This window comes from Benincasa hispida, chromosome 1 (genome assembly GCF_009727055.1).
Source record: "Benincasa hispida cultivar B227 chromosome 1, ASM972705v1, whole genome shotgun sequence".
Lineage (NCBI taxonomy): Eukaryota > Viridiplantae > Streptophyta > Magnoliopsida > Cucurbitales > Cucurbitaceae > Benincasa > Benincasa hispida.
The window spans coordinates 93,987,342-93,994,871 of record NC_052349.1 but is presented as its reverse complement, the minus strand read 5'-3'; positions in this window follow the sequence as shown (position 1 = coordinate 93,994,871).

Below are 7,530 nucleotides of genomic sequence, written 5' to 3'. Positions count from 1 at the left end.
ACAAGATTCATGATACATGATACTGAGTTCGAGGCTGACTGTGAAGTTATACAAAGGATCGGGGTATGCGATGGAAAGTCTTTATGTATGAATCAGAAATAGAAAGAATAATTAGTAAAAACATCACAAGTTAGTTAATTGCATTAAAGATGTAACTAAGGTTCCGCTTCCTTGGTGTACACCTCTCGGTGATCAGCTGCGTTCCTATATCTCTATGGTGAAACAGGGATGAACGTGATGAACGCAAGGTTGCTTCCATTTCTGGAAGTACTTCTCGCTTTAGTTAACGCATTCTTCTAACCCTCTCTCGATAGGCCATCTTCACTTCTGCTCTCACAGGTGAAGATGCCGTCTAGCATGCTTTAGCTAAACAAAATTATTTCCTTAACACAGATTAATTTACTTGCTTAATTCTTATTAATTACCCAGGGAATTAAGAAAACATCATGGAGAAAGTGAATCATGGATGAACAGAAATAGACAGAGAGATGATAATGAAAATGATCATAACAATTAATACTAAGATTAAGCGTTTGATACATGGTGTGAATGATAGAGTAAAGAAGATGAGTACAAGTGATGAAAATGAATTAGAAAAAAATATAGAAGAGTGTCAACATCTTGACACAAATCTGGACGGAGGTTTTGCTTGCCGGCATGTGGAATGGATGAAGAGAAGAGCTTCCCTCTCAAGCTTGCTCGTCTGGTAGAAGTGACCTTCATATAGAGCTTCAACGGTGGGGATTGAAAGGATTCTTTGCCTGGAGACTCACCTCTTGGCCTTGTCTCTTGATTCTTCCCGGATCTACTTCGATTAATCGCTCAACCAGTCTCTATCTCATATCAGTATTCAAGTCTCCCTTATCGAGTATCTACAAATATCAATTCTCTCGTATCCAGTATATCTCTTCAATGGAATTGCAGAAGCTATTTATAGGCGAAGCTTTGACTCTTTGCATTGTGGTCCCCACTTTATTGTTAAGGTAGTTCCTGAAATGGTGGAATGAATATTCCTTCTGTTACGCAATCAATCCCGTCAGTAATGCACAACGGTCAGCTATACACGCATCTGAATCCTCCGCAATTGCGTTGCTCTTTACATCTTTGATCGTTTTCCTGCATGCGGTGTTGTTTTTTATTACCGCATGCGGTTGAAGTTGCGTTGATCGCAAAGCTCTTGATCGATTGTTGCACGTTCCATCATTGCGTTGATCGTCTCTTCATTATTGATTGATGGGCGCAAGGCGACGTAGATGCGTTGTTCAGTTTATCTTTGAGCCATGAACACATGCGGTGACTTGATTTCCTGAAAATAGAACTGAAACATTCGTTTCTACCATCGCAATGGTATCAGTGGGTGTATTGACGACAATTTATAATTCTCGCATTTCTTAGCCAATTTCCATACTATCGACGCAACTTTTCTTTCTTTTGGCCGTAATATCTTGTATTTCTACAAGTTATCATGTTCCAGGTGCTGTGAGTTGGGATTGAATTCCATGATCTACTAGATAGTTCTAGAATTGCAAATCCATATACTCACCACCTCGATCAGATTGAAGTGTTTTAATTCTTTTACTTAACTGATTTTCAGTCTCAGCCTTAAATTCTTTGAACTATTCAAGAGTTTCAGACTTGTGACTGATTAAGTAAATATAGCCATATCGAGAGTAATCATTAATAAAACTGACAAAGTACTGATATCCTCCTCGAGTTTTAACATTCATCGGACCACAAAGGTCTGAATGTATAAGTTCAAGAGGTTCTTTGGCACGAAGACCTTTGTCAGAAAAAGATCTTTTCGTCATTTTTCCCTCAAGACATGATTCACATGGAGGTAGGGAACTGTCTTTTAACTGATTTAGATGACCGTTTTTTACCAATCTCACAATCCTGTTGAGATTAATGTGACCAAGCCTGAGGTGCCAAAGATAGGCATTAGGAGAAATTTTCCGTTTTCCATTATGAGTTTCAGCCGTTTTAAACATCACTATATTTAAAATAGCTTTTGCTTCTGTTGGTTGTAATATGTATAAGTTATTTGCAAGTCTAGCAGAACAAATATGAACACCTCTTGAATAAACAAACACTTCATTATATTCAAAAGATATGTTGTACATATTTTCTAAAAGACAAGAAATGGAGATCAGATTCCTTTTCATCTTAGGTACAAAGAACACATTCCTGAGTAAGATAAAAGAATCTCCAAAAAAACAATTTCACATCTCCTACTGCTTCAGCTGAAATGACTTCACCTGTGCCCACCTTGAAAGACATCTCATATTCAGAAATTCTTCTCCAAGAACTAGTTTCCTGTAGAAAAGTACAAACATGATTAACAGTGCCTGAATCTAATATCTAGGTAAGGTGAGAATTTTCCACTATACATGTTTCAACAACGAGTAAATCATATTTACCTTGTTTACTCTTTTCTGCTTTCTTTTCAGCCAGATATTTTGGGCAATTACACTTCCAATGCCCAACCTCTCCACAATGGAAACATATTCCCTTAGGAGTTTTGTTTTTGTTTTTCTTCGCATCGGTTTACTTTTTCCCTTTTCCTTTCTTTTTCATCTGTACGGTTTTATCTTTAGAAGAAGAAGAAGGACTAGCTTTCTTATCATCAACAGGTGTCATACCAGATGTAGACCCTTTGTAAATCTTTTTCGGTTTAGAAATAACATTTATTTCCTTTTCCTTGAGTTTCATCATCGATTGATAAGTTTGAAATTCATTCAAAATGTCGTTAAGCTATAAGTGATTTTGTTCATGACAACATTTTTCCTGAACGGCAGATCGCTCTCAAGAAGAGATTCTAGTATCATGCTCACTTGACTTGTTTCATCTATCATAGCCCCATGAGCCTCTGCAATGTTAAAATGAACCATCATGTCAAGAACATGTTCTCTCACATTGGTCCCATCCTTCATACGTGTCACATACACATATTTAATGGCTTCATGTCTAACAGACGATGAGGGTTGCTCGAACATCTCCTGTAATGATTCCATGATCTCACGAGCTGAGAATGACCTCATATTTCTTGTTGAGTACATCAGATATACTCGCCAAGATATAGGCCCGGGATTTTTCGTTCGCCCTTACCCACCTATTATAAACATCTCGAATATTTTGGGTCGTCGTTGAACTAGGAACTGAAGGACACTCCTCCATTAACACAAACCTCAAGTCATCTACTACTAATATTGTATTGATATTTGATTTCCAATTGGAGTAACCCTCTCCGTTAAATTTGTCAGAAGCAAGTAGTTGTATAATTGAGTTCGATATTGCTGAAACATTTTAAACAAATTCTATTAAATATGCATCTAAATCCATTTTACAAAACTAATAAAGTACCTGATAAATCTTTATTTATTTGCAACGATACTTAAGTGATATAGAACAAGTGCTATCATGGGGCAGTCAAGAATTCTTTCACAGAAGCAAGACAGTTTTTGACCAAATCCTATTATCTAGAATAACTCATATCCCAATAGTTCTTTTGGTTATCGTTTTCGGTCAAGATCTTTACTAACACTTATTAATTCTTGTAAGTGTGACCCGCCATTTTCAGATCTTATAGGACGGTATGAATATGTCTTCGAGAGAGAAGACAATATCCAAAATGGAACTATAAGACTGATGCTCGATTTTTATGAAGTGGAAATATGGATGATATGCGATGGTGAAATTGCATTGTACACTCAAGTTTCCTCAGCGGAATCCAAGTGTAAATTCCACTGAGTTTCCTGATAAGTCTAGGGTTGAACTCAGAGACTTGTGAAAATAGATTGTGTTGGTAATTGATGCTTGAATTTTATGAAGTGGAAAGTATGGATGATATGTATTGGTGGATTGCGTTGTGCACTCAAGTTTCCCCAGAGGAATCCAAGTGTAAATTCCTCTGAGTTTCCTGGTAAGTCCAAGGTCGAACACAAGAACTTGTGAAAATAGTTGCATTGGAGATTTTTATGAAAACTTGCGGTAACCAGTTGAATAAATAAGTGTTGGGTTGTTGTTGCATTAGTGAAAATAATTGGTAAACGAGAAATACGATGAATATGTGGTGAACGGGTTGAGAAGGGTTTCGGCTAACACTCCCTAGGTGCATTCATGCCTTGCGATCATGCAACATGCGTACAATAGTAAACCACCTCTCGGCGTGAATACCACGGCTTCTAAGGCTAGAACGCATGCGATAAATATGCGATAAGTCTATAGGATTTACATATAAACCTCTATCTCTATTTATGCGATGACAACATGACATTCACACAAATATGTGACCACATAATATCATTCCTATTCCTAGGATGCATGCGATGCAAGTTGACAAATAGAGCTTATCTCTAAGTCCCTATCTCTTGTTTATGCAAGCCTAATCTTGCTCTTTCGAGTCCAAATTCTAACCTAGCTCTCTCGAGACATTAGGTTCTTTCTTTAGATTCTCTCACGAGTAACTCTAAAGGGGTCTTTTGCACTACATAAAACAAGACAATCGCAAGCAATGAACTTCCTAGATCATGTTAGCTTAGTTCCTCTCAACCCATTCAACTAGTTTAGCTACTCATGCATATTAAGAGAGTGAGCAGATGTAGAAATAGCACTTCCATTGAATAGATATAAGATAAAGTACAGAATAGCAATGCAAGTATAGTAAAGAGCCTGAAACAATTTCTTGTTGCCAGGCATTACACTGTTCTACTCGTGCTCTAAAGATATTCTCACTTTCGCGAGAATGTCAACTTAATGATGAATGCAAAATGTATGTGATGCTTAGATGATGTGCTACAAGCTCATGTTGCCATAAACTTGTAACACTGGATTTATGCGATGACATGCACGCACGGTTCAAGTCCAATGTTATGCAATAATGACCTGACTTGACTTAATTCATGCAATACTACTTCTAGATATGCATCAGTAATGGATGTTCTTGTAGTATGCTATGCGTTGTCGCAAGTTTCCTTGCGTTGGAACCAAGTATAATTCCACCACAAGTTTCTCGGTGTGATCCGAGGTCGAACACAGGGACTGTTTGAGGTTATTACATTATGTTTATTATACATGCGACCGGGTTTTTCAATCTTTAAAAGTATAGTTTGTGCAAGTATATAAAAATTGCGATAAAGTAAAGGAAAGTAGTAAAAATGTGATAATAAAATAAAGTGCAGTAAACCTAAGCTAAGATGGTACAAGATACAGGATTCATGATACAAGATACTGAGGTCAAGTTTGGCTGTGAAGATTATACACTGATCATATGATGCGATGGCAAGTCTTATATACGAAGCAAAAAGAGAAAGATAACTAGTATAAACATCGCAAGTTCCTTAATTGCGTTAAAGTGATAAACACAGTTCCGTATTTTCCTTGGCATACACCTCTTGGTGATCGGCCGCGTTCCCACATCTTTGTGGTGAAACAGGGACGAACGTAATCAATGCAAGATTTCTTCCATCTCTGGAAGTAATACTCGCTTTAGTTAACACATTCTTCTAACCTTCTCTCGACATATCAGAATGGCATCTTCACTTCTACTCTCACAGGTGAAGATGCCGTCTAGCATGCCTTAGCTAAATGCAATTATCTCTTTAACTTCGATTAAATACTCGTTTAATCCATATTAACTACCAGGGGATTAAGAACACCTCATGAAGAAACGGATAAATGGAGGAACGTAAATAGATAGAGAAGTGATAATGAAAGCGACCAAGACATTCAATATATCTATTTAGCGTCTGATACATGGTGTGTGAATGAAGAGGTAAAGAAGGTGAAATGCAATGATGAAAAAAGATAGAAACAAATACAATCAAGTGCCAACGTCTCGGCACAGATTTGGATGGAGATTTGCTTGTCGATATGGATGGATCGTGTGGAAGGATGAGCTTCCCTCTTAGGCTTGCTCAACTGGTAGCAGGGATCTGAGTATAGAGCTTCGCGGCGGGGATCTGGCAGATTAACACTAAGACTCACCTCTCGGCCTTGTCTCTTCTTCTTCCTGGATTTCTTCAGTTTAACACTCAGCTTAGCCTTTCTCTCAATGACCTAATATCAATTCACCCCGTATCCAGTAGCCATCCTTTTTTCTGTGAATTTTATGGGGTATTTATAGGTGAAGATCTTTGACTTCGGCCTTGTGGTCCCTACTTTTGTTATGGAATTTCTAAAGATGAAGGGATATTATTCCTTCTATTATGCAATCGGACCGTCAAATCTGCACAACCGTTAGGCATACACATGTCACAATCCTCTGCTTTTGCGTTGCTCAGCTGCATCTTTCGATCGAGTGTTCACATGCGGTGTTGTTTTTATTACCGCATGCAGTTGAAAGTCAGCTCTAGATCGACTGTCACATTGCATCGTCATTGTGTTAATCGTCTTTTCAGTATTGATTGACGGGCGCAATGTGACAAAGATGCGTTGGTCAGTTTGTCTTGAGCCTTAATCGCAAGCGGTGACTTGGTCTTCTGCAAAATAGAGTAGAAATCTCATTTTCTTCCATCTTAATGATGTTAGTGGGTGTAATTGCAATAATTCATAATTATTGTATTTCAAAGCTAATTTTCATACAATTGGCGCATATTTAATCTCTTTTGACCGCAATATCTAGATAAGGCAGTATAAATAACTTGTATTTCTACAAGTTATCAGAGAGTCGGCCCGCTCTCTACTCTTACGCCCCAAGGTTCTCTCTCGAGTTGCCCTGGACGATCTCCATCATCACCACTCTTTTCTAGCTCCACCGTAAAATGGAAAAGAAACTATGAACAGAGGTATGAACTTGTAATGGTGATGAGGTAAGCGACTGTTTAACCCCGTCTCTAAAGAATGCATTTCGTACTTATAGGGCATCAAAGGTGAAAGGCAGTTTCTCTCTCCTGGTTGTACAGATGGGGTATCAGTAATATGACAACACAAAAAAAATTTTGATAATTATAGAATATATATATATACCTAGTATATATATATACATTATATAATAATATATATAATATAAAGTAAGTAGTATTATTAGCAAGGTCATGACAACAATATACCCTAGGGCAAGGATAGAAGATGAAGATAATAGGCCATCCACACCAAATTATTAAAAAAGTACGGCATAGATGTCACTCAATGCCAAAAAGATTAAAATAGAGCCAATGTGATGGACAAATGAGAGGATCCCATGTCAAAAGGAAAATTTGAAAGAAAGACAATAGCAACACCACCTCTAATTCGAGAAATATTTCATGAGGGTGACTATCTTAGATTCTACGTTGACCTCTAGTAAATATACGAAAGAGATAGAGCATAGTTTTTCATCATTGAGAACATACTTGGCAACAATACATGCGGTTAAACTACTAAATTATCTACTTGTGATATGTTTGCGGTTAGTCCCAAACAGAGGATCAGGATAAACTTTTGAAAAGTAATATGCAAGTGTGATAGCGCAAAAGCTGTAGATAGGTAGGATAAGTGCGAAGATGTGTATCCACCCCCAAAATTTAGCGCTGTCGCCCGCATTGTATTGACACT